The 27,151-nt window shown below is 42.9% G+C and overlaps 1 pseudogene; it reads left to right on the top strand.

Annotated features, from left to right (window-relative positions):
- LOC106977436 (60S ribosomal protein L23a-like) lies at window positions 1-27,151 on the top strand (annotated as a pseudogene).

The raw sequence follows: 27,151 nt of genomic DNA, 5'->3' as shown, positions 1-27,151 counted from the left end.
ATGACGCCGAAGGCAAAGAAGGAAGCCCCTACCCCTCCCAAAGCCGAAGCCAAAGCAAAGGCTTTGAAGACCAAGAAAGTGGTGCTGAAAGGCATCCACAGTCACAAAAAAGGAAGAGCAGCCTATCACCTACATTCCGATGGCCATTCTGATGGCGTCTCCAAAGGCAGCCCAAATATCCTTAAAAGAGCGCCTCCAGAGAAACAAGTTGCCCTGTGCCATCGTCGAGTTCTCTGTGACCACCGAGTCAGCCCTGAAGAAAATAGAAGACAACAACACACTTGTATCCATTGCCAATGCCAAGGCCAGCAAACACCTGATCAGACAGGCTGTGCAGAAGCTCTATGACATTGACGTGGCCAAGGTCAACACCTGGGTCGGGCCCAACGGAGAGAAGAAGGCATATGTGCGGCTGAGTCCCGACTATGACACTTTGGATTCCGCCAACAAAATTGGCTTCGTTGAGATGGAGTCCAACTGGCTAAATCTAAATATACATTTTTTTTCCACCATAAAAAAAAAAAAATCAACTTCAGGATAGAGCCTAAACTCCAAATACTCATTAAATGTTTATTGGTCCTTCATGTATCCATGAGGCAAGAGGTCCCCAGCTGGTTCCACAGCTCAGGAATGAGCAAGTTTGCTAAGCTCAGGTGAGGGGGAAAAAATGTCTGATTAGAACCTTTGGGATAACAGTAACCACAAAACTGAGTTGAGGTTGTTAGTTTTTGGGGGGCAGGAATGAGGTTGGGATGGTTTGGTCATTTCATTTTAAGAAACCAGCAGGAAATGACCACTAAGGACTGGAAGCAAAAACCAATGATGCAAACAAGGTCATGCCACTCATAAACAAGATTCATTATCCGTGTAGACTTTCCGGCAATGTCTTTTGCTTTGATCACCCCGTCCACCCCATGGTCTCTTCCTGGAAGATGCATATCATAACTTAGACCCTTCTCGTAGGAGACACGATGTCCTATCTGCCCCATTGGAATTGGTAATTTTACTGTCACCTTAAAACCATCTTCAAGTAAGCAGATTTTTCTGGCTCGTATCTGGGGAAAAGTTAGGTCAAAATAAAAAAAAAATTAAAAATCACAGCCAAAGATACTTACCAAGTGGACTGACTATTTAGCTCTTATTTGGAAAAATAACTAAGACTTTTCAAAGAGCTCTTTTTGGTTAAATCTGCAATATAGGAATTCGTTCACTAGAACATACTAAACCCTAAATTGCTTGAAAATGTGCGCGTGGTTGACGTTTGACCGTTTGGAAATATATTTTAAGTATTCCGTGCAAAAGTAATTCAAGGCAACACGTCTCAAGTACATCAATAAAGCAAACATTTTTTTCCTTTGGGTCCACTGAACAATTAACGCATGCATTGTTTTTTGGTGTGCAAAAAGAGCACTCTGTTGAAAGAGTGGCTTGAATGTTTGGGTCAAGAGGCCTCATGGTAGAAGATTCTGATGGGTGGTTTTGTGAGCTCGCAGGAGTGGAGGAGGCAGGAAACACCGGCAGGCTTCTCCTCGTATTCCCTGCCCACAAGCAGAATAGTGGATGAGGTTTCACAGAATGACGACAGTGCATGTTTCCCTGAAACTACAGGAAATGCCATTTCAGTGCTCGTATTTTTTTTTTCCTGTGGCCTCTTGAGTTTCCTTTATCTAATGCATTTTTTTCTTCCCTCTTGAGGCTGCTTCTCAGACAGGCTTTGTCCATGTGGCTTGGTGTAATGTCTAACTTCCCAATCAACCCATTCCTCCCAGGGGCGGGACCAGGCCGCGGGGCTTGGGGTGGGGGGCAGAGCCACGCTGGAGATGAGTGGTTTTCAGTAATGCAGAATTTCCTGTGGGGGCTCTCATTTTAGCTAGAGCACATCTCGTCTTTTCAGACTTCAGTGTACCACAGTCTGAATTGCTGGTGTAGTCAGCCACAAGATGGGGCCTTCAGATAGATACTCACAAATAATTTGTAGTGAGTTCAGGAGTTGATACTCTGTTTGCCCTCCTTGGGGAAACACTGTTCACTGTTCATGTATTGTGTTCGGTAGATCGTTGTTGGTAGCGAAGGAGACACGTCACTTACATTTGTACAATGCTTTTTGCTTTTCCAGGCTTTACTTTTGCTGACAGCAACACATGACCTATATATTGGAAGGGGAGTTGCCCTTGAAGTCAGAGTTTGAGACCGCTTACCAGCAAAACTTAGAGAGCTTGAGCTGGCTGTTCAGAACTTTATTACCTCATAAGATACACACTGTAATAGTTCTCAGGGGCCATCTGGAAGCTTGAAGGGCTTTTAACAGGGGCGCCTGGATGGCTTAGTCGGTTAAGCGTCCAGCTTTGGCTCAGGTCATGATCTCATGGGTCATGAGTTCGAGCCCCGGATTGGATTCTGTGCTGACGGCTCAGAGCCTGGAGCCTGCTTCGGATCCTGTGTCTCCCTCTCTCTCTGCCCCTCCCCCGCTCATGCATGCTCTCTGTCTCTCTCTCTCAAAAATAAACATTAAAAAAATAAATGGCTTTGTACATTGCAAAACACTATTTAAGTATAAGTGTTTATTGTGAACATAGTAGGTGCTTAGAAATATTGGTTGACTGTATTATGCAAGCTAGCAGCTAGTCTCCACATTCACTATTTATTTTTGAGAGACAGAGAGTGAGAGCGGGGCAGGGGCAGAGAGAGAGGGAGACACAGAATCCGAAGCCGGTTCAGGGCTCCGAGCTGTTGGCACAGAGCCCCACGCGGGGCTTGAACTCACGAACTGTGAGATCATGACACGAGCCGTCGTCAGAAGCTCGACCAACTGAGCCACCCAGGCGCCCCTCAGTATTTTTTATTAAAGAGTCGCTTGTAATTAGATAAGGGCTCTGAGTTTAAATAATTTATCTGCTGGTCTGAGCTGGAGCTCCCTGGGGTTTAACCTCTGGCTCTGTCACTTACTATCCCTGTGACCTGGGACAGGTTGCAGCCAGGTCTGTAAGACAGTATGGTAACAGACGGGGGATAAGTTTTGGTAGAGCTTTTTCAACTTGCAAAGCACAAGTATAAAAACCCCACTGAATTTACCAATAAAATGATATATGCGGGATTTACTTCGAAATAACCCAGAGGATGGGGAGGGCAGCAGGTGGGGGAAGAGATAAAGCCAGACCGTCCATGGATTCAAAACGGCCAAAGCTGAGGGATCAGTACAGGCAGTTTGTGTTCCTATTCCCTCTGATTCCATAGCACTTAAAACTGTCCCATAACAAGATGTTAATACCAAGAAACCAAAGATTCCCTCAAAGTAATGTGGAATGGAGCAATTTGGAAATTAGCTTCTGAAATCCCAGTTGGGGTGTTGGCAACTTTTCTTGTTTTGTTTTGTTTTAAAGGAAAAAGCCCCTCGGTTCCTTGAGATAAGTGGGTGAATTATCAGCATGAAGGTTCTCAAGAGTAGCTGTGGTCTGACTCACCCCACACCCCCCTCCCCCCCCGTGCCGCAGTGACTTTTCTTTCTAGTGGACAGGGTATTCCCCTGCCCCACACTGGCCTATGGTGACTCATATACCAAATCAGAGTTTCACATCGAACTGTTATGGGCATTGATTATCAAAGCTGGAACCCAGAGGCCCCGGTTGAAATGAGGATAGGCTATCGAATACCCCTGGTTAAAGGTCAGAAGTTTCCTCCAGAAAAGATTCCTCTTCATCTGGAAGCCTCGGCATGACATCACCTTAGATATGAACTCTCTAAAAAGGGGCCGTTTCCTAAAAGTACACTCAGCTTTTTTGTGACACTCATTTTGGGGATGAAAGCAGCCTACACCATAAATTGACTTGTTTACTTAGATTCAAGAAATGCCGGGGGAGCAGGGAATTCATCATAACCTTTATCACTCAGACTGTCTGGCCAGCCGACTAGCGGTTTCACTTTGCCTCTGACTCCACAGCAATTTAGAAGGAGGGCAGACTTGCTCTCTTTCTTGCTCAAGGCCCATTGATCAGACACGAACTGGCCGCGACTTTCTCTTTCACGGAAGCTAAAGGCAGATTCAGAAGCCTTCCTTGCTCAGACAAGATAGCCACTGCCTACTGATGGCAAGTGAGACGTGATCGCTTTATCTACCCCTGAGTGGGATGAAATCGATTTATCTACCCCTGGTTCAGTTTTCCTCCTGCTTTTCAAGGAAGGAGACCGAGGCTCAGGGAGGTCAAATAAACTCTCCTCCGGTGCTATACGTCATGGCTGGGTTGGCTTTGAGGCCACCTTCTCTCTGAGGTCAAGGAAACAATGTCTGTTCTGCATAGAATTGAAAGATAAAATCCAGCTAATGATAGAAATCAAGCCACTGACAGAAATGTGTCTTGAGAATAGGAGCTAACCTTTCCTTACGTTTTTCATCCCTCGAGATAACTCTTCGGTAACTATGATGTCTCCATTTTGCACAGGAGAACGGGGGAGAGTCCAAGAGTTGGTGAATGGTGGGAAGGTAATTCAAACCACCTTTCTCTGTGCTCAAAGTTGTGCTTTTTCTGTTTCACTGGGGAAAATGAGTACACCCTGGGGATTGTAGAAGTTATTCTAAGGGGTGAAGGTGGAAGGAATAGCAAATAGATGGAATCGTGGACCATGTCCCTCATTTCCCGGCATTCTCTGCAGGTTATCCTAATATGCTCATACCTCGGAGAGAACTTTCTTCTCTCCCTCTACTCCTTAGAAATGTACTCAAAGCTTACCTCAAATGCCACCAGTTTCTCCTGATCTTCCCAGTTATAATTAGTTACCTTTTTTCCCTGATGCAATTTTCTTCTATATTTTGTATTAGGGTTTGTTTTTATAAGTCTGACTTCTCTTCTGAGACTGTGAGCAGCTTGAGGCAAAGGATTGTGTCTAATAAGTCTTATTTTTTATTTAAAAATTATGAACTAATATATATGTAGAAAAAATCGAATACACATTAATGAGGTTGATATTATTATTTAAACTTTTTTTAACCTTTTAATTATTTTTGAGAGACAGAGAGAGGCAGAGTATGAGCGGGGGCGGGGGTGGGCGCAGAGAGAAGGGGAGACACAGAATTCGAAGCAGGCTGCAGGCTCTGAGCTGTCAGCACAGAGCCCGACGCGGGACTCGAACTCACAAACCACGAGATCGTGACCCGAACTGAAGTTGGATGCTCAACCTATTGAGCCACCCAGGTGTCCCTAATGAGGTTGATATTATTAATGAGGCTCCTCTCTGACCCCATGTCCTTCCCTCTACCAGCACTATCTTCCTGAATTTCCTTGCTTCCTTCTAGATTTTATCATGTTTACATCAAACTGTAAGCATTGTTTCTTTTGCTTGATTTTGAACTTTATAAAAACAAGGTCATACTGTGTGTATTCTTCAGCGATTTGCTTTTAAAGCTTTGAGGATTCATTCATACTGACGTATCTGCACTTCGTTCATTTTCATTATTGGTCTTGGTAATGGGTAGGCAGTTCATTATAAGAAAATACTGTCTTTAAAAACAAAGAAAAAGAAAAGACTGTCATTTCATTATCTATTCCCCCATTCAGGGACAGTTGGGTTGCCTCTGGTCTTTTTGCTTTTATGTCTTTTCATGTTTCTCGGTGCACCTGTGGAAGGGTTCTTGAGGGTTCAGGGTCAAGGTGGATCAGTGTAAGACTGGAAAAGGGAGTGTTTGCCAATATGAAGACACTCTCCTGTTATATAGGAGTGAAAACACTGCTGAGGGCCCAAAAGCAAAGACTTGGCTGGATGACTTTGCTCAGGAAAAGTGTTGGGTCATGATAACTGAAGTAGAGACTATGAAGGAAGGGGACCAAAAGGCCTGGAGAGATGGGCCCTCCTGCTGAGATTGCTAAGACAGGGAAACCACCAGCTGATGCTGTTTCTTGAGGGGCTCTGTAGGAGACCCTGTTTACCAAGATAATAAGGAATGTGCTGGTTAGGGGAGCACAGACATGGCTGAGAAGCTCAGTGGAGGTTATCTTCTTGGGCCAGGGCTGATGGGAGGAGATGTTGTTCTAGAATAGGGGTCCCTAGGAGCCAAAGTGATGCCAGCTGGCAACATTTAACTCTCAGAAGCCAGGTGAATGTAATGACCAGAAGGGAGCAGAGTTGGAATGGCCTTCATCCACAGAGGTCTATAAAGATGTTTAATAGAGGATGTTGGTCCTAGGACAAGAGAGATAGATGTTATTCAATATATAAAATCAAAGGACCTCAACAATAAGTGAAAAGAAGGCTGAGGTCAGTCGCCACAATGGAAAGTCAGAGCCCCTTTCCCTGTTTCTGGACTTGAAATGCCCTTAGACTTAAAAAAAATATCAGCTGACAGGGAGGCCACGTTTCCTTAAAGGATCCCAAAACATCATGGTGTCTGAATAAAGTAATGATTTGCCTAGTCCTTCCCTTAAAGCATTTACTTGGGTAATCGTATGCTGAGGAAAGTGGCACACTCACCTCTTTTGAAGACGATTGGAGACAAGACCGAGTTGAGTTGTTTCCTGCCTTCCTGGGCCTGTGTTAGAGTAGGGGCAGCTTGAGATTAGGTGGTAAATGGAGTCCTAGTTTAGGTCCATCTCATAGTGGGTCCACAAATTACACAGACTCACCTAGTGGTTACTTCCTGGATTCCTGAATGTATGATAGGAACGAAGCACCCACTAGCATTTGGAACTCACACTTGTCTCTTGAATTTTAGAGGAAGAGTTATTGTAGCCAAAAAAGCTAATGAGCATCCCCTAAAATTATGAGGGGAATGACGATCCCTGCCATCCTCAGATACAGAGAATGCAGGACTAGTGATCCTCATCATATCCTCTCCTTTGCCACTCTAGTCCCTACAAAAATAGTTGGGTTAGCACGGATGACAGTGACCTAATGCAAACTTCACCAAGTTTAAATCCCAGCTGCAGTTGTTGGGCCAGATGTGGAATCTATTAAACCAGGTGGACAGATTCTGGTATACCAGTTATTGATCTGGCAAATGCATCCTTCCTGATATTTGTTGGAAAATAGGATCAGAAATACTTTGCATCCACTTAAGAATGGACAACAGGATACATTCATTCATGGTCTTGCCCTAGGGCTACATCAGTTTCTCTGCTTTCTGTCCCAAGGAAACCGGACCATTTGGACATTGCACAGAAAACCTCACTGGTTCATTGCTTCGATGACATCATGCTAATCAGATGAGCAAGGAGTGGTAGGTAATCAGGGTGCTTTGGTTAAGTCATATGGGCTCCAGAGGGTGGAAGAAAAATCCTACAAAAAATTCAAAGACCGGCCACATTGGTGCAGTTTTCAGTGGTTCTGTGGTCCAGAACATGACAGGACAGGCTATTGTGCCTTGTGCTTCCTACCACTGAGAAGAAGCACGGTGCTTGGTAATTCTCTTCAATTTTAGAGTCAGCATCTTCCACGTTTGAGAAAACTGTTCTGACCCACATGATGTGGAATGTTGCTGGTTTCGAATAGAGTCCAGATTCAAAAAGCAATCCGTAGCAGGTCTAGGATGTATTATAAGTAGCCCTGAAATTTAGGACATATGACTCAGAAGATCTTCAGTATGCCAGAAGTCTTTGTCACTGATAAAGATATCTTTTGGAGCCTTTAACACGTCTTAGAAGGAGGTTAGAGATTCCTAAGATTCTGCAGCAAGCACGTGCTATCTAGAGCAGAGGACATTTCTAATTATTTGAAAAGGGGCTCCCTGATGTGCTTCTGGGTCCTGGTAAAGACAGAGTCCAACAATGTGACCCCAAATGATCGTGAAGCCAAAACTTTCCATCCCGAGTTGGGCATAGTCAGACCCACAAAGTCTTAACATCAGATAGGCCAACAGGAATCCCTTGTAAAATGGCGAAGGTACATCTGGTATTGAGGTGGAGAAAGTCCAGAGGCGCATGTAAGTTTCATGTCATCTACAACTCAAAAAATTTTTTTATAGGAAACATGTTTATTATTAATCATTGCAATTGAAAGATACTCATTCTTTCTAAGGGCTGGTCCAAACACCTTCTTCTCAGCTCACACCTGTGGCATTCACTTGGAGTGGTCCACAGGGTGGACGTTCCCTGTGCTCAACTTACAGTGAAAGGCTTAGGTTCAGTTCATAGATGGATTGGCACAGTAGGATGGGGTACTTGGAGAGTGGGCCGCTGCTGTTCTGGAGTAGCACTCAGGAGTGGAGCTGAAGAATGGTGAGGAAAAATCCTCTGAGTAGACAGAGCTTCAAGCAGTCCACCTGGGCATCTATTCTGTGAGGAGAGCAAAACGAAGAGGAAACAATGTATATGAACTGAAGCGCTTTGCCAATTGGTCAGGGGCTTTGGAGAAGCATGGTTAGAAGACTGAAGATATGCAGGTCTGGAGAAGAGGAATGTGGATGAATGTGTGGTCGGGGGCACCAAATGTGAGAATCTTTGCATCATTTGTTAATGGTCTCAAAAAAGCATTCACCATAGAAGAGGCACTAAATTTCCAAGTGAACAGAATTGCCTGGCCAGTAAATGCCAACTAGTTCCTGTCCTCAATATAATGATGTGGTGAAATAGGCTCAGAGTACAGCTGGTAGACAGATGCAGGCTACACGTTAGTACAGCAGCCTAGACTCCCTGTCACCAAGGATGACCCAGCCACTACCACTGGTGAGTGTCTGATCTGCCATTCACAGAGACAGAGACCAGTTGCTGAGCTTCTCATATACTAACAGCTTTTGGAGAGACCACCAGTCCCTGGTGGCAAGTTGATTTATCAACCCCCTTTAATCCCAGAAAGGACAATAATTCTCCCTGACTGAGAGCGTCATGTTTCGGGGGCATCGGGTTGCCCTCCTTGTCTATAGAACTTTGAACAGAACCATTATCCAATATTTCACAGAATGTCTGGTCTATAGATATGGGATTCTTTTTGATATTGTCTTGGACTAAGGGATTCATTTGACAGCAAAGTAGGTGTGATGACGGGCACAGATCATGGGCACATGACTTTAGGTCTTACTGTATTCTGTACCATTCAGAAGTGGCTAGCCCAAAAGGGTGATGGAATGGCCTCTTTTTTTAATTAAAAAAATTTTTTTTCCTTAATGTTTTTATTTATTTTTGAGACAGAGAGAGACAGAGCATGTGCAGGGGAGGGGCAGAGAGAGAGGGAGACACAGAATCCGAGCAGGCTCCAGGCTCTGAGCCATCAGCACAGACCCCGATGCAGGGCTTGAACTCACAGACTGTGAGATCATGACCTGAGCCGAAGTCGGATGCTCAACTGACTGAGCCACCCAGGCGCCCCATCCTCTTGAAGCTGTAGCTAAGGTTCCAACTTGGAGTGGACCTCTGTGAGGCTAGATTACTACGCTGCAGGATGCATGATATACCTTCAACCAATGACTCTTATGTCCTCAACAGGTAGAATTACTTTTGGCCTAAGAAAAACTGCCTTGCCAGAGATGTAATAAACTCTCATTCCCACCTCCCCCTGCTGGAGCAGCCTATAGCCAAAGATCGAGTAAAACAGGGGCACAAAAATCTGACTCCCTGGGCTGCCTAAAGGTGGGACCAACTGCAGTGCAATTGATGCTGCAGAACTTCTTATGGGATTAGACTGAAGCCAGAGTCTAGGTAAATCACACCTTTCCTACCTTCTTTCCCTGCTTCCCTCACTCCTTTTATCCTGAGAACACTCTCAGTAAATACATGTACCTGAACTCCTGTCTCAAGCCTTTTAAGGGAACTTGACCTAAAAGATACAGTATCTCGGGGAACCTGGGTGGCTCAGTTGGTTCAGCATCCGACTCTTGACTTCAGCTCAGGTCATGATCTCATGGTTTGTGAGATTGAACCCTGCATCAGGCTCTGTGCTAACAGCATGGAGCCCGCTTGGGATTCTCTCTCTCTCCCTCTCTCTCTGCCCCTCCTCCATGTTCTCTTTCTCTCTCTCAAAATAAATACACTTAAAAAAAGATACAATATCTCAACTGATTTTTCTTTATTATGCCCTCGCCATTGCAAGTCATTAAATTTTTCTCAAATTACCCCATTTGAGTGTGCAGGGATCCTAATATATTTGCTAAGACTTTTTTTTTTTTAATGCATTGCTGGTGAATTTTATTAAACGTTTTTATAAGATCAAAGGCTTTTTATGAGATAAACATACAATTTTTTCCTTTAATGTATTTCGTAGTGAAATATATGAATGTTTTTAAAAAATTAAGCCATCTTGCTGCATTCCTGGAATAAACTCAGTGGTCATGGTATGTTTTAAAAATATATTATGGGCACCTGCATGGCTCAGTCAGTTAAGTGTCTGACTCTTGGTTTGGGCTCAGTTCATGATCCCGTGGCTGTGGAATTGAGCCCCTCGTTGGGCTCCCCACTGGGTGTGGAATCTACTTACTATTCTCTCTTCCTCTGCCCCTCCCCTCTCCCTTCTCTCTCTCCCTCTCTCTCTCTCAAAAAAAAAATATGCTCTTGTATTCATTTTGCACATATTTTGCATACAAATTCGCATCTGTGTTCAGGAGTCATGTTTTCTTTCTTATGTGTGATTTGGTAATGATGAGGTTACACTAAACTCATAGAATATGTTAGGGAGTTTTCCTGATTTTATATTCTCTGAAACAATTGGTATGTTCAACCTTTTGAATCCTTGAATAATTGAATAATTGGTAAAACGTGCCTGTAAAATTTGGGGGCCTGAATTTTCATTGTGGTTAAGATACCTAATTATAGATTATTTTTCCTCAAGTGCTCTATAACTATACAATATATCTACTTTCAATATTAACATTTTTTTTTTACTTAAGAAATAATTGGTACATGGGTGAATGACCCACTTGGGCATATGTTTAAGTCACCACGCTTAAAAAAAAAAAAGGAAGTAAACGTATCAATGAACAAACCAAAAAGGAAGTTAAGAAAACTGTTTCATTTACAACAGCATCAAAAAGGATAAAATACTTAGGAATTAACTTAACCAAGGAGGCAAAATGCTTGTACACTAAAAACTACAAAATATTGCTGAAAGAAATGAAAGATACCAGTATATGGAAAGACATGCTATATTCATGAATCAGAAGACAAAATATTGTTAAGAATTCAATAGTACCCAAAGAGACCTACTTATTCAATGCAATCTCTATCAAAACTCTAACGACATTTTTGCAGAAAAAGAAAAAAACTATCCTAAACTTCATACGGAATCTCAAGAGAGATTTTGGCTAATCCCTGAATAGCCAAAACAGGTTTGGGAAAAAAAAGAAACAAAACAGAGTTTGAGGCCTACACTTCCTGATTTGAAAACTTACTACAAAAATACAGGAATCAGAACATTTAAAGTAAACTGGTATTGGCTTACAGAAAGTTATATAGATCAATGGAATAGAATAGAGATCCTAGAAATAAACCCTTACATACGGTCAAATTACTTTTAACAAGGATACCAAGACCATTCAAGGGGTGAAAGGACAGTCTTTTCAACAAATGATGTTGGGAAAACTGGATATCTACATTCAAAAGAATAAAATTGGATCTTTATGCCATATACAAAAAATAAAAACCTAAATTAAGACCTGAACGTAAGAATTAAAACTATAAAACTCTTAGAAGAAAATAGTGGAAAATCTTCACAGCATTAGATTCGGCAATAATTTTGACAAGTAAACCACATAACTAAGAACTTCTGTGCATCAAAGAACACAACACACTGAAAAGGCAACCCACAAAATGGGAGGCAATATTTGGAAATCATTTATTTGATAAGGGACTAATATCCAGAATATATAAAGAACTCTTACCATTCAACAACAACAAAAACCCCAAGCCTGATTTAAAAATGCACAAAGGACGTGAATAGACATTTCTCCAAAGAAAATATACAAATGTCCAAGAAACAAATAAAAAAATGCTCAAAATCACTAATCCCTGGATACGGGAAAACTAAAGCCACAGTGAGATATTACCTCACACTCATTATATGGCAACTATAAAAACACCACCACCAACAAACAAAGAGTTAACAGGTGTTGGTGAGCATGGGGAGAAATTGGAACCTTTGTGCCCCCTTGGTTGGAATGTAAAATGGTGCAGCTACAATGGGAAACAAAACGGGGATTCCTCCAAAAATTAAAAATAGAAGTACTATCTGATCCAGCAGGTCCACTTCTGGGTATATGCCCCCAAGAAATAGAATTAGGGATTTGAAGAAATATTTGTACATCCTCATTCAGAGCAGCATGGTAGCCAAAAGGTCGAAGCAACCTAAATGTCCACTGACAGGTGAATGGAATGAAATGTGGGCCTAAAAAATGAAATAAATGCCAACACACTCTCCAACGTAGATCAATCTGGAAGACATTATGCTAAGTGAAGTGAGCCAGTCACAAAAAGACAAAAAACTCACACAAACGTATGATCCCGCTTATAGGACGTGCCTTGCTAGTGTAATCCAGTTGGTGAAGACAGAAAGTGGAATGGTGGTCTCCAGGGACCGGAGGGCTGGACGAATGAGGAATTCATGTATGATGGGTAGAGAGTTTCCGTTTTTCAAGTTGGAAGGACTCCTGGAGATGGTTGGTGGTGATGGCCACACAACAGTGTAAGTGCACTTAATACGCTGAACCGCACACTTAAAAATGGTGAACGGTGGTAATTTTATGTGTATTTTACCACAGTAAAGAAGGACATAAATGTGTTGAGTTATTGAACTTCTTAATTTCTTAAGAGCTGTGATACGGTGCGTTATTGACCTCAAGTTTTCACTTCCATCTTTATTAATAACTTTTGTCATCTGACTTTACAGTTCCTCCCAAGCAACAGGGCGTATTTCTCTGTCCCTTGTCAAACCCAAGGGTTTAGCTGAGCCCCTAGAATCTGCAGATGCATGAGAGCAATTATAAATGATTCGTGTTTAAAACCATTGAGTTTTGGTGTGGTGTGGCTTTCAGCAGTTGGCAAGCTCATTGAAGTGGGAACACATTTTGAATTTTAGAACCAGATCTAGAATGCCTGTGTACAGTTTAAATAATACTACGAATACATAAAAAAAAGAACATGCATGTATTACCAAATATCGTTCCACATTCCTTTCCCAGAGCTAACTATAATCCTAATTTTTGTTAACCACTTCTTTGCCTCTCTTTGTAATTTTCCCAATTTTCATGTATCCCTAAACAAGAAATGTATTACTTTATTTTTTTTAACTTTATATAAATCAGCTGCTACTGTATGAGCTTGGTTTGGTGCAGAATTATGTTTTTGAGACTCGTCCGTGTGGAGTAGGGCATTTTTTCATTCATTTCTCCCCTCCATTGGTAAGTTATCTTTGCTTTTATTGGTCGCCTTTGATGATTTAACATGAATACCTTACAGAACCCAAAGTTAGTTAACCAACTTTATTCTCCTCCCAAATCAAAGAACCTTAGCATGCTTTAACACCAGTCTATTTACTCCTAGTTCACATGCCAAAGCTATTCAGTCATTTTGGACTTTGCATATTAAATATCGTATTGGTTCATATAGTCTATGCTTGTGTAACATTTCCCCACTTAATTTCCCTACACTTTATTTACTCACAAAGATTTTGTATATCAGACCTTCTCTCTGTAATCATACCTTTTTTCTTAAAGTCTATTTAAGAGCTGGTTTTGAGGATCTGTTAATGGTAATCATTCTCAGGTGTGTTTTTTTTGTTTTGTTTTTTTCTGAAAATGTCTCCATTTGACTTTTTTTTTTTTTTTACTCTTTTTCTTGAAAGATTGTTTCACTGGGCAGGCAATTCTCAGTTGATATTCACTTTTTTCAGCATTAATACTGAGGATATTAATGTACAGTTTTCTGGCTTCTACTTTTGCTGTTGAGAAACAGCTGTTCATTTTATTTTCATTCCCTTGTACATCATCTGTCTTTTCTCTCTGGCTTCTTCTAAGGCCTTTTCGTTTTCGTTTTGTTTAGTATAAAGTCTCTACGGCGTGCATTTAAAAATTATTCTGCTTGGGATTTGCTGGATTTATTGAATATGTGATATCAATTTTTAAAATTCTCAGACTTAACTTTTCCAAGATCGCCTCACTCCTACTTTCTTTATTTTTGCTTTTTTTCTTTTTCTTTCTCTTTTCTTTTTTTTCTTTTCTTTTCTTCTTTTCTTTTCTTTTCTTTTCTTTTCTTTTCTTTTCTTTTCTTTTCTTTTCTTTTCTTTTCTTTTCTTTTCTTTCTTTTCTATTTTGCTTTCTAAATCCTGATTCTACAGACTGGCCTTTCACTCTGCTATGTCACTTAGTCTTTTTTTAATATTTTTCTTTTTTCATTTTTTGTCCCTCTAAGGTATATTGTGGGTATTTTATTTAGAACTATCTTCCAGTTTATTTGTGTCTAGTCTGGTGTTTGCTGTTCAATTTTTCATTATGGCAATTAGTATTTTTAGTTAACTACAATGTTAAAGTGATTTTGGAGATGTTCTGTTCTTCTTTCTGCTCATTCTTACTCATGGTGTCTTGTTTCCTCGTGTATGTCATCATTTTTGAGTGTGAGCCCATGATATTTGTCATTGCACTATGGGAGTTACTTAATGCCTAATTAATTTGAATAAGTTCATTATCAGAAAGGATTTGTGTTTGTATCTTCCTGGCACTGAAGACTTTTTCAAATTATGTCCACTTAAAATCAGTAGTCTTGGGGCCCCTGGGTAGCTCAGTCAGTTGAGCATCCAGCTTGGGCTCAGGTCATGATCTCAAGGTTCACGAGTTCAAGCCCCACATCGGGCTCTGTGCTGACAGCTCAGAGTCTGGAGCCTGCTTCTGATTCTGTGTCTCCTCTCTCTCTCTATGCCTCCCCAGCTTGCACTCTGTCTCTCTCTCAAAAATAAATAAACAGTATAAAATAAAATAAATCAGAAGTGTCTCACCATTTTTGACAACATGGATGGGCCTAGAGGTTGTTATGCTAAGCGAAATATGTCAATCAAAGACAGATACCATATCATTTCACTTATATGCAAAATCTAAAAAACAAAACAAAGAATCTTAAATACAGAGAATTGATTGTTGCCGGGGGGGGGGGGGGGGGATGGGTGACATAGGTGAAGGGGCTTAAGGGGTACAAACTTCCAGTTACAAAATAAAGAAGTCACAGAGATGAAAAGCATAGGGAATATGGTCAACAATATTGTAAGCATGTTGTATGGTGACAGATGGTGACTACACTTACCGTGACGAGCATTGAGTAATGAATGGAGTTGCCCAATCGCTATGCTGTGCACCTGAAACTAATACGAGATTGCGTGTCAACTGTCCTTCAATTAAAAAAAGTCTCCATCTGTGGCTTTTCCAGGCTGTGCAAACCCTTCTGACCTGAAGGCTTATCAGTGGCTATGAGTACCCAGGGAGAATTTTAAAACCTTACCCTAGAACCAATGCAGAGATCGACCTAGTCTTTGCTTTGTGCTTCTGGGAGGTAGATTTCCTTTTTTCTCACTTCACCCTTTCCTGAGGATCCGGCCTTTCCCTGGGTGTGGGCTGTGTGTGTGTGTGCGTGCATGTGTGTGTTCGGGTTTGGGCGGGGGGTGTTCATTGATTTGACTCCTTTTCAGTGGTGCACAAGGCTTGTCTCCTGCGTCCCGAAACGAAACTGTTTAGAGGTTAGGCTGGATCAGCCAGCGGCATTGTCGTCTTGCCTCCTTGAACTTGTGCTTCTCCTATCTTGTTCTTGTGTGAGCTCCCTTAGTTTTCTTACGAGCTTATCCACTCATTTAAAATTTTAGACTTTATATTTTATCTAAAATTTTTAGGTCTCGTAGCACAAGGGTTTCAGGACTTCTAGTCCACCTAGAAGCAGGACTCTTACTCAATTTCATAACCTGCTCTCGAGCCTTGCATGTATATTTTGCATGGCATGCACTTACACGTACGTTGAGTGAAGGCGTGATTGCTTTTTTCCACTGTGTCGCCTGTGAATTCCATCTCTCCTTTTGTCCCTGTTTCACATTCCTTTATGTCTGCCCTAGCACCTAGCTTAGCGCTATGCACTTGTTAGGGGCTTGCTGAATGAATAGACAAGCGCCTTGCCTTGTCTGTCTCGTGAGGGGGGTTTTGTAATTTTCTTGGAAACCTGTTCCATGTATTAGTCATCTTTACGTTAAAAAAGGTGTCTTACGTTAAAAAGGTCTCTTTTCAAAACTGTTAACCTATTTCCTTCTGTTTTGCCCCCCAGTGAATATGGAGAACAATTGATGGGCATGTTCTCATTTGGAAAATGATTAAGTTTGTAGACACCTAAATGGCATTAGCACGGGGCCTTACTATCTGTCTTCCAGAGCAGGCGAACTCATCCCCCCAGCGGTAGGGAAATCTAGTTCTGTATGAAGTTGGGAGTGGCACAGTTAAGGCTTTGTTCTGACAGTTCTAGGTAACTGAATGTTATTCCAATAGAAATGGATTAGTCTGACAGGTGGCTGGCCCCCCAGACATGCTTGCTGAAACTCCTCCGTGCGTCACTGCCCTCTGGGCACAACATTTCAGGTAACCTGGGCAAAGAACACAAGCCCCTATGGCTCTGTGGTCAGCCCTTGACGAGAGCTGCGTCCATGTTCTGTGAAATCTGTGACTCCTGTGGCTCACCGCTGTAACTTCCTCCCTCCCTGCCCCTGGCTGCTCTTCTTGGAGGCCTCACGTGGCTGGGCGCGCCTGGCCCCCCAACTCCTCCCCCCAGGGCGAATAGGAACTTGGCCACACAGAGGTGGAGGGAAGAGCCAACAATTCTCTTTCCTTCCGGCTCCCCACCCTCACCCCCCCTCCCCCCGCCCCCGCAACTTATTTCCTGGTCATTCATCAGTGAGCATCTGCACGACAATCATAGCACTGTGTGGGGCCCTCTGCACCCGTCGGATGTGCAGGGGGTGCCCATAAAGATCCAGTGCGTGAGACTTCCCTGGGTGAAAAGATGGCTGACTTTTGCCCGTTTGATCAGAGGGCCAACTGAGCCACCAGCAAGGACGAACCTGGTTCCCTTCCCAGTGCTCGGCCAAGCGCTCAGCTTGAAGGGGAATAGGAACAAAGATATGGGCCTTGCTTTCTGGAAGAACACCTCTCCATAGAGGGATTCCTGAGCAGTCATTCATTCATTTCTTCCACAAGTATTTTTTTGAGCACCAACTATGTGCCAGGCACTGCTGTGGGCACTGGGGATACAGCAGTGACTACAAGAGACTAAGATCCCCGTCATGGGAAACATTCATTCTAGATGGGCACAAACGTGTTTCTTAACCAGACCCTGTTCCTAAATGCCCCAAGGGAGGCTGTTGCTTGAGGAAGCCTGACTGAATTCTTTTGTAAGACAACAGCTCTTTCCTGGCCTGGTGCAATGGCCCCGTTCAAAGGCCCATCTGGCTCTGCATTGCTTTTGGAAACTTGAGCAACTCAAGGAGACGGGGTGAGGTGCAAAATGAAAATGCGGGGCCTCTTGGCCTAAAAGCAGGGAGGGGAGGGGTGCCTGGGTGGCTCAGTCGGTTAAGCATCCAACTTCAACTCAGGTCATGATCTCATGGTTCGTGAGTTTGAGGCCCGCGTTGGGCTCTGTGCTGACAGCTCAGAGCCCGGAGCCTGCTTGGGATTCTGTGTCTCCCTCTCTTTCTGCCTCTAACCACCCCCCTCTCAAAAATAAATAAACATTACAAAATAAATGTGTGGGGGGGCGGTTTCCTTCCTTCTGTAGTCTTTCTCTCAACCTGTCATGGTGCTTTTTATTTTCTCTTTAATATCTCATTGCCTCAGGCACTGGATACTTGCAGGGTGAACGCAGGCCCTCCCAGACGCCCAGGGCCCCGCTGTGTGACTAGGCGCATAAATCATGTATATCTTACGCCTATGCCCCTGCCAGGCCTCCACCTTGGGGGGGGGGGGTGTGGCTGGCCGTGGGGGGTGGGGGTGGGGGGAGCTGGGACAGCAGGGAGAAGTGGCAGCCAAGGACCTGGAGGCAAGGAGCCAGCAGGGGGCAGGACTGTGGGGGAGACTCCAACCGGAGCACAGGTTCCACCATCTTGCCAGACTTCCCTCACAAAACGCAAATTCAAAGAGCAAATTGGCAACCATTTCAGTTACTAAGGCACTCCATTACTCAAGTCTACTTTCTCACATAGGAATCATATGCTCACATAGGCTTCATGTGATGCACACGCATGTGGAAGGGGCCCCACATCCCAACAGCAAATATTCCATTTCCCAGCTCTCTGGGAACAGCTTATCTAAGGTACTATAACGGTCTTTATAAAGGGCCACATGATTGGGCCCCTTGGAGGCCACAGAGCAGACAGACTATAGAAAAAGTCCAAGATCAGCCCTGCGCATTAGCCCTTATTAACCTCACTTGCTGTGTTGCTGGAAAATTCCATGAAGAATTTAAAAAAATTCTTGGCAGTTTATTGGTCTGGGGTGGGGGGGGCGGTCATTAAACCTGGATTTGAACCCAGACCCTCTATGTCCTGGCCGTGTGAGTTTGGGAAAGTTATGTAAATAAGCCTCTCTTCACTTACCATAAAATGGGTGTGATATTACCTTCTTCAAAGGCTTCTTATAGGATGAAGTGCGCATTCAGAGGACTTAACACATCACCCGGCATGCAGTAAGGTGTTCAGGAAATGTTAGCTGTTACTATTTTTCGCGTGGAGGGCATTTGGGCTCAGGCAAGAGACTTGGAGAGTTATAGATAGTTTTGGCCGCACACTTATTTGGCGAGTGTCATTCTTAGCACCCAAAGTAAATGAGAGGCCAAGTTTCGCTGGCCACCAGGGACCCATGTGTTCAGGCTTGACTCATGCACTTGTAACTGGCCGTTCAGAAAAGGTCTTTGGGGAGGAGGAGGAGAAAACACAAGAGAAGCAATAACCCGTGCATCATATTGCGATCCAGTTAAAACCTGACTTTCTTCTATCGTCAGAAAGACGTAGACTCAACCTTGGAAATTTCACAAATTCTGAACACAGAACGGTGTTACTCTGAACTGAATTGTGTTGCTTCTTTTACTTGTATACATCCTTCTGCTCTTGGCCTTTGAAGTCTGAAGTATGAAACTGGGTTATTTATACATTTGATAACCAGGGTTTACGGAGAGCTGCTCCTCAGCCAGGTCACATACCTGGAGATCATATTTCCACACTGGGCTCTCACAGCCTTCTCCTGCATCCGCTTCAGGCTTAGATGGTGCCGATTATAGAATTACCCTTAAAAAAAAGTCACGATGGGATACCAACGAGTTAAAAAAAATATTGCGCCAAAAAGTTCAATGGCATTTTGCTAGTTAGAGAGGAGTTACAAACATAGAAAAACCAGGTCCTCGACAAATATTTGGTGCCATCTAGTGCTGAGTGTTCAAAATTCAGGCTCACTCTCAGACTTTCCAGGTCTTTCTCTCCAACACAATCCTGGAAAGGCTAGGAATATAAAGAGCCACCCTGGCTAGGCAGAACTTGTGCTACAGAACCTCATAGAACCAGAAGCTTCTGAAGAAGCCATGCGGCGCACTCCCCTCTGTCTCATGGCCTGAGCGCATCGTAACCAACCCACGCACAGAGCATCTGTGATAGTTTTACTTGGAAGTCTTAATTTGTTTTGTGTTCCACTTGGCACCTTAACAAGTTGATCGATATACTCTGTTTTGAGATGGGTGAATGTTGTGATTATTAGCCTTGAGTATCCTAATTCTCCACCCAAAACTCTTTTGGGGAAGTGGGCGAATGGGAAGGTAATGGAGAGTGGAAGACCAACATCGAGTTTTATTTCTTCATTTTTACTGTACCGGATGAAACAAAAAAGAATTTGCCCCCAAAGCCCAGTTTTGATCCACGTAGAGGTGAAATTTGCCTTCTCTTTGACTTATTTGTTTATTTGTGAGAGCAAGAGAGAGAAAGGCAGAGCACAAGCAGGGGAGCGGCAGAGAGAGAGGGAGAGAGAGAATCCCAAGCAGACTGTGCACTGTCTGCACAGAGCCCGATGTCTTACTGATTTGGATGCCTTCCGTTTTTTTTTTGTTGTCTGATTGTTGTGTCCCGGACTTCCAATACTATGTTGAATAAGAGTGGTGAGAGTGGTCATTCCTGTCATGGTCCTGACCTGAGGGAGAAAGTTCTCAGCTTTTCCCCGTTGAGGATGATGCTGGCTGTGGGTTTTTTATAGAAGGCTTCCACTGTCTTCAGGTGTGCTCCCTCTAGACCTACTTTGCAGAGGGTTTTTTTTTTTTATCATGAATGAATGTTGTACCTTGTCAGATGCTTTTTCTGCATCTATTGAAATGATCTTATGTTCTTGTCCTTTCTCTTATTGATGTGACGTGTCATGTTGATTGTTTCGCGAATATCAAACCCTGCCAGTGTGAATTCTTTGTTCTTGGATCCCTTGGCAAAAATCACTGATTTGGAGCACTTCTGGGGAAGGGAGTTGATGTGGAGGTGACTGGATTTAATAATCTGTATTGTTTAACAAGCTCTTGGAAATCCCAACCCCCAAAACCCTTCGCTTTCTTATATTCTCTGTGAAATCTGCTTGTATTTGTTCTATTTTTGCTTGGTGCCTATTTCTTGAAGTAAACTCTCATGCCTTCTCTCTTGTTGACCCTTGACCTATTTAATTTTCCCTTTCCCCAGTAAAGCTTATTCCTTATCAGACACCCTACGCCATTGTGAATTCATCCAGGCGGGTGGCGACGTATCTTGCATGGCAACAGCGAACGAGGCAAACAAATTGTAGAGCGTACGAATCAAGGGTATGAAAAACTCTGTCACCTGCGCCCTCCGTGAATTATTAGGAAAGAGAAGTAAACGGTGACCGAGGGGACGGGGCTTCTTCGGGTCAGGGCCCGGGTCTGTGCAGCTGTGTGGTACCGGGGTCTGTCTGCTACAAAGTAGGTATTCCATGCAGGTTGCAGAATGAGGGTTATTGGAAAGACCACCTGGTCTAACAAAAGGGCATCAGGCTGCGGAAGTGGGGTGGTACGGCTTCAGCTGTTTCTGGTTGGGTGACCTTTTGCAGGTAATTAATCTTTCTGCACCTCAATTGCCTTTTCTGTGACATGAAGGTAATAATCTTAGGGCAGCGCTGCAGAGATTAGAACTAATAACACAGCACCTGGAACATATGAGCTACTCCACTAGCTATTGGTTAGACCATGACATTTGCAGATTTACGATACCTTTTTATTTTTATGAGCTGACAGAAGATTCACATCATGTAGTAAACTAAGTCCAAGGCTCAGGTTTTACACAGGTGGGGCTGTGACCACAGGTCTATGTGCTTTGATCCCACAACCAGCGTGAGAAGTAGGGGCTGTTATTTTACGGTGGGATGTGGGACCTGAGGTCCTGAGACTCTGAGTAGCATGCCCACAGTCCCTCCGGCAGAAGTATGAGCAGGAATTGAACGCGGGGAGCGGGGCTGCAGGTTCACGGTGCATTCAGTAGCTCTATGAATTGAAAAAGGATGTGTTTCTTTGTGAAAAATCTCCACTGAATGTGGCAAGACTTACTTCAAGTTAAATTACAGGTAACAAATGGTTTGGGGATCTGCAAAGAAAACGTGACCCTCAAAGAAACGTGATGCATGAAAAAGCTCATCGTCTGCTCCAGTGTCGTTTGTGTTGTTAACAGTTTGAGGATTTGTGGGTCTTATGTTACTCATGAATGGCAAGGGTGTCCTGGAGTATTTTTATGAGAGATTCAATTGAAGTTACTGAGGTCTTCCAAGGGCTTCTTCACATTACCAGGTAATGGTTTAAACTCTTCTTGTGATGTGTTTCGAAAAGTAGATCGACAAATTTGATTGTTTAGGACCTGCTATATAAATGTGAGGCTCATATGCGGGACTATTAGAAAACGTACTGTAAAGATAATCAGTTTCTTTTCCCACACACACAAAAAGAACACAGGAAATTTTTGGAGTTCAACCCTTCCGTTCCGGCAGCTGCCTCTTCTCAGAAAGTTCTAAATACCCGAGTCATCGAGACCCTTCTGTTTCCAAAAGTGACCTCTGCATTTCCTGATTCATTTTGAATTTCAGGTTTGGGGAATGATTCTGCTTTACTCCTGGACTTGCCCTTCTAATAATACAAATTCGTAGTGTTATTTGTATTATTATTTAGTGTTGTCTGAGTAGCAAGCAAGCCAACATTTTACTGTGTGAGGCTGGTTTTCCCCTACTTCGCAGACAAGGAAACTAAAGCAGAGAGGTTACGGATGTGTTCAGGATTATCAACTAGGAAATGGTGGACTTGGGATTTGACCCTGGGCGGCGTGACTGCAGAATCCACATTCTTTTTTTGTTTGTTTGTTTTTTCAGAATCTACATTCTTAACACCCAACTTTGCTTCCTGTTCTAAGTGGACACTGAGCTCTGATTCAGGGCACAAACTGTCATCAACAAACACGAGCTGATGACTCACAATGTGACTGACACTGTGGAGAACAAATGAGTTATAATCCTCGCCTGTCAACACAACAACACCTTACTGAACACCCACTGTGTGCCAGGCTCTGTGCCAAGCTCTTTATCTAAAGGTGGAAGTGTTTATTCCCATTTTTGCAGAACAGAAATAGAAACTCAGAGAGTTCAAGTAACTTGCTCCTGGTTACACAACTGATTAATGGTGAATTGGGGTTGCAAATCCAGCTGTTAATGATCCCTCACTTTAGCTTCTTTCCATGATAATGTATTGCTAATTTCCAGGAGATAACAAAGATAGATAAGTTTTGACTTTCATGAGAAGTGTCTCCTTAAACTTTCAAGGATTGTTAGAGTACCCATTGTCTTTGTTCTAAGAGGTAATGTGAAATTCATAGTATTTCTGTCTTGAATACAAAGACTTTTGTCCAGTGTTGTCACCTTCCATTCCCCTGGTCTTGGTGAGGTCTGTCTGCATTTTTGAGATGGTTTAAGAAAAGTATCCAGGACAAATTGGTTTGAAACAATTCTCAGCTTACTTTGAGTAGCAGGCTTGCTCCAATGGATTTGTTGTGTTAGGGTTCTTCATATTAAACATTTATGATATCTCCTTTGCTTATTGCTAAGCTAGGTAGAAGATGTGGAACAGGTTGCTGGGTCAAGATGCAGAGAAAGAACAGCTTCAGTTTGGGAAGCCCATGGCCAGATAGCCTATATAATGGGGTCAATAAAGCAAACACCAAATAAAAATGCTAAATTATTATCATATAAGTCAACAGAGTAGAAAGAATGCAATAAAGTGAAAGTGCTCTCTCCTCCTTGGTCCAGAGTTGTTCTTTCCAGAAGAAGTTGTTACTGACAGTTCCTTGGGTATGCTACCAGAAATGTAAGCAGATTTTAAAAGGTGAATGTTGGAGTGAACATCGTATTTTTTTGGTGTAGGAGAAAGTTTCTTTACACAAAATTAAGAATGCCCATTTTGAAAAGGGCAGGGAATCATTTTATCCACATCCTTCCAAGCCCCTCTAGAATGAGTTTCTCATTTGGTGTTTACTTTGCAAACTCCCCTCCCCTTTTTAGTTCTTATTTTGATATCTCTATAGATTTGTTTCTGAATTTTGTTGTGGGCATGGAGAAGGTGTCCAAATATCTACCTTAATTGGGTGGAAATGGAAAAAAAAAAAAAACTAGAAAACTCTTCAAAAAGATAATCATACCTGAATAAGTACAGGAGAAGAAGGACTTATGGCCTGTTCATAAGATTGGGGAAAAGAAAAAAATAAAAATGAAAATGATGCAAATTTGGGCTCAAGACTGGTCACTGTGCATTAATGGAAGCAGTGATTGTTAGAGACAATTCTCCACTTCCTCTTGTGTTTCTCTATGTCTTACCTGCAGAGGTACTAACGGCTTCTGTTTTATATTATCTATTCAAGAATGTTTATATAGTAAACAGTGTCAGATGATTGAGGGTGTATCCAGTATAATAAAGATAATGTCTTCTTCTGGGACAAAAATCAGGCTGGTTTACTGCCCATTATAAAAGATTTGGGTTCCTTCAGCTCAGTGTTCCTCTCCTGTATCTCAACTCAGTGTGTGTGCAGGCATCACCTGGCCTTTTTTCATTGCCTTGTGGGAATTTGGACCTGGAGAAGTTGCCCAAATGGTGACACTAAGACTATTGCTATTACTGTGAGTAATAAAGTCATTTGTTTCTTATTCAGGAGTTTCATGTCTTCTGTCAGTATCCATGAAATTGGGTCATACGAAATTGTTAGTTTGCAAATAGGGTAAAATCTCAAATTGTTCAAGTTCTTGAATACAGCATATAGAATAACAAGAAACATCAGGGACTCAGTGACATGGTGATTCAAATGACATATTCTCCAGATGGCCAAGAAGTTAAGTCAGAGGGAGGCACCAATGAGATGAGATGGATACATTCTCAAGTAATAAACTTACAACCTTACAACCTTCAAATGTTAGCATCTCTGTAAAACAGAAGTACAAGTACAGTTACTAGACCACCAGACCTTTGGTTTGTCATTCTGTTGGGGTGCTTGACTGAGCCTATCCAGCAGGAGACAGGGAGAATTCAGATTCCTGGAAGCCACTAGAGGCATGACTATAGGGTGAATATCAATAGTTAGACATGGAGGCCACGTAAACACCTTTTATGGTGTGTGAAATTCAAAGCAAAGTAAGTCAAATTGCTATGAATTAAACTAATTCTTAGTTTATAAACCATGTCACATATACATTTATGCTCTTAAAAATTTGTTGAGGATCACAGAAAGCTCTTGTGTATGGCCGTCGTGTCTATTGATACTCATGATATTAGAACTTAAAACTGAGAAATTAAAAAAAATATTTATTTATTCACTTATTTAAAATAATAAAACAATTACATGTTAGCATAAGTAACTTTTCGGAAAATAGCTATTTTCCAAAACAAAAAAACACTACTGCACAAAATGGTATTGCTTTAGGATTTTGCAAATCTCTTTAATATCTGGCTTCATTGAAGACGCGTGGATTTTCATATCTGCTTCTCTTTGCAATCTGTTGTGGTGTCTTAGGTCATATGACCTCTGCAAAAACCATCACGGAGAGAAAAGAACGAGAGTCAAAAAGGGGAAACAAGGTACTTATCTTTGTTTGAAAATAGCTTTGAGCTTGTGGACCCTCTAAAAGGATCTTGAGGACCCCCAAGGGTCCCTAGACCACACTTTGAAAACGACTGACGTAGAGCCCCCGCAGTCACAAGACGAAACAAGCGTGGTAGTAACAAAAACATATGAACCACTAGTTTCAGAAATAGTGTTGCATTGATTTTATGGTATGAAGAACACAAACTTAATTTCTGAGGCTCCTAGTAGAAGTTTCAGAAGGGGCCTGTTCATTCTATTTCTTCTTGTTAATTACGAAACCAAAGGACTTCCAGCAGAGGGGTCCATTGGCATGCCATCAGACGCTTGGGGAATCATTAGGTTCTACACTTGACGGAATTTCATTTATGACTTTAGGAATGTAGGATTTGGGTGACATTTAAAAAGAATACCTTTTCTGCCTTAAGGGCCTAGAGACGAATGGCTCATTTAGTGTGACGGGGAGCATGCGATATTTGAGTAGGCAACTTTAGGCAGACTATTCTGCCTCTCTGAACCTCGGTTTCTTCATCTGTAATATGGGGGAATGATGACACCTGCTCTGTGAGGGTTCAATTTATGTAACCAAAGGCCTTAGTCTGACGTTTGGCACCCAGGAAGGCACGAGGCCGAATTCTCGATCCGGACTTCAGATGGGGTTCAATGGGGCCTTTGCAGTCATCGTAACGTGCGTCCAGCTTCTGCTACACACACCCACTGGCAGAAAAGCTCTATTCTCCAGGCAGCTCCTTCCACTTCGGAGAGATCTAATTATTAGAAAATTTAGGGAGCTCTCATTTCACAGTGGTCCCTGCTCCCTCCTCTGAGCGCGGTCAAATCCTCTTTCTCGCGATGGCTCTTCAAACACTTGAGGACTTCTGTCTTTCTCAGTCTTCTTTTCTCCAGACTGAACATTGGTCTCATCCTTCCTGGCATTTCAAGCCCTGGCCTACCGCTCATTTTCCTTTGGACACAAAGAGAATCTAGTTCTGGGTGTCCTAGGACCAGTTCAGGTCCAAACCACACGCACAAAAATATACTGTTCCTCTCCATTCCCACCTTTTGGTGTGCCTGTGTGTGTTTACCAGGCCTCGCTGTACACGACATCCTCATGTTTTGCCACAGTCATTTCATTGCTTTTTCGTTTGCTTGCTACCTGACCCACCCGTGGCGTCGGTCATTGTATGTACCCATTGCCAGCTGAACAAACAGCCCCAGACGGAAGCGATGCTCTGTCGGCTCTCTGCAATTCTGTGCTTCTCCATGTCTTGAGTATTACATCAGATGCCACGGCATGGACTGCTAGGTTCAGCCTGGTGAGTAAGTTCGAACTGCATCAGCTTAGGAAGTAAGTGTCTGCGCTCATCTGAAAAGCTGGTGAGTCACTGTCTTTTCTCTGGCAAGCCAACATGAATGTTCCCTTGGTGCAGTTTTGGAGCGAGCTGTGGCCTTTGCCCTAGACTGCAGTCAGCCTACGGACACTTTCCCTGTTGCTGCCTTTCCACAATTTTTAGACATTTTCGTGTCCCAGAGGTCAGGCCACAGAGAGTTATTAGTCACCCCTAGCACATTTCCATTTCTGACCCAGAGAGCTGCAGGAACTTCCCCTTTGAGTTCTCCAAGGCATTTTGAAATTGTGAACTAAGGAAAACACACAGAGAGTTTCAGGTGAAACATCCGTGTCTCCAGTTCTAGAAAAAAATCCCAGGAGTTTCACGGGTGACTTCACCGCCTTTTGAGTTTTCCAGCTGGAACTCAGAATGAAACTCTTTGTAGTCCTTCCCAGGGATGGCTCTTCTCTCCACTTCTGGGTGTCTCTCATGGACTGTTTGGGAAAACACATCACCTCACAGAGCCCTAGTTGGGGGTTTTACGAAGCTTCACGAGTGTGGGCCCTTTCCTGAGTTTGTTGCCAGCTCTGCGTGGGCAGGAAGCAGCATGCCCCAGCTCCCAGAATGAGCACCGGAATTTAGTGACCTTCCTGGTGCAAGCCTGCTGTGACCAGCATGGACGTCTGGAAAACTCACCAGCCTCTTCTCTGTTCCTTCTGTGGAAAAGAATCTCAACTGCCACGTCCTACTCGTGGAAGTGA

Source organism: Acinonyx jubatus, chromosome B4 (genome assembly GCF_027475565.1).
Source record: "Acinonyx jubatus isolate Ajub_Pintada_27869175 chromosome B4, VMU_Ajub_asm_v1.0, whole genome shotgun sequence".
In the NCBI taxonomy this organism is placed as follows: Eukaryota; Metazoa; Chordata; class Mammalia; order Carnivora; family Felidae; genus Acinonyx; species Acinonyx jubatus.
The sequence above is the reverse complement of the archived record's forward strand: the minus strand, read 5'-3'. Positions and strand labels throughout refer to the sequence as shown.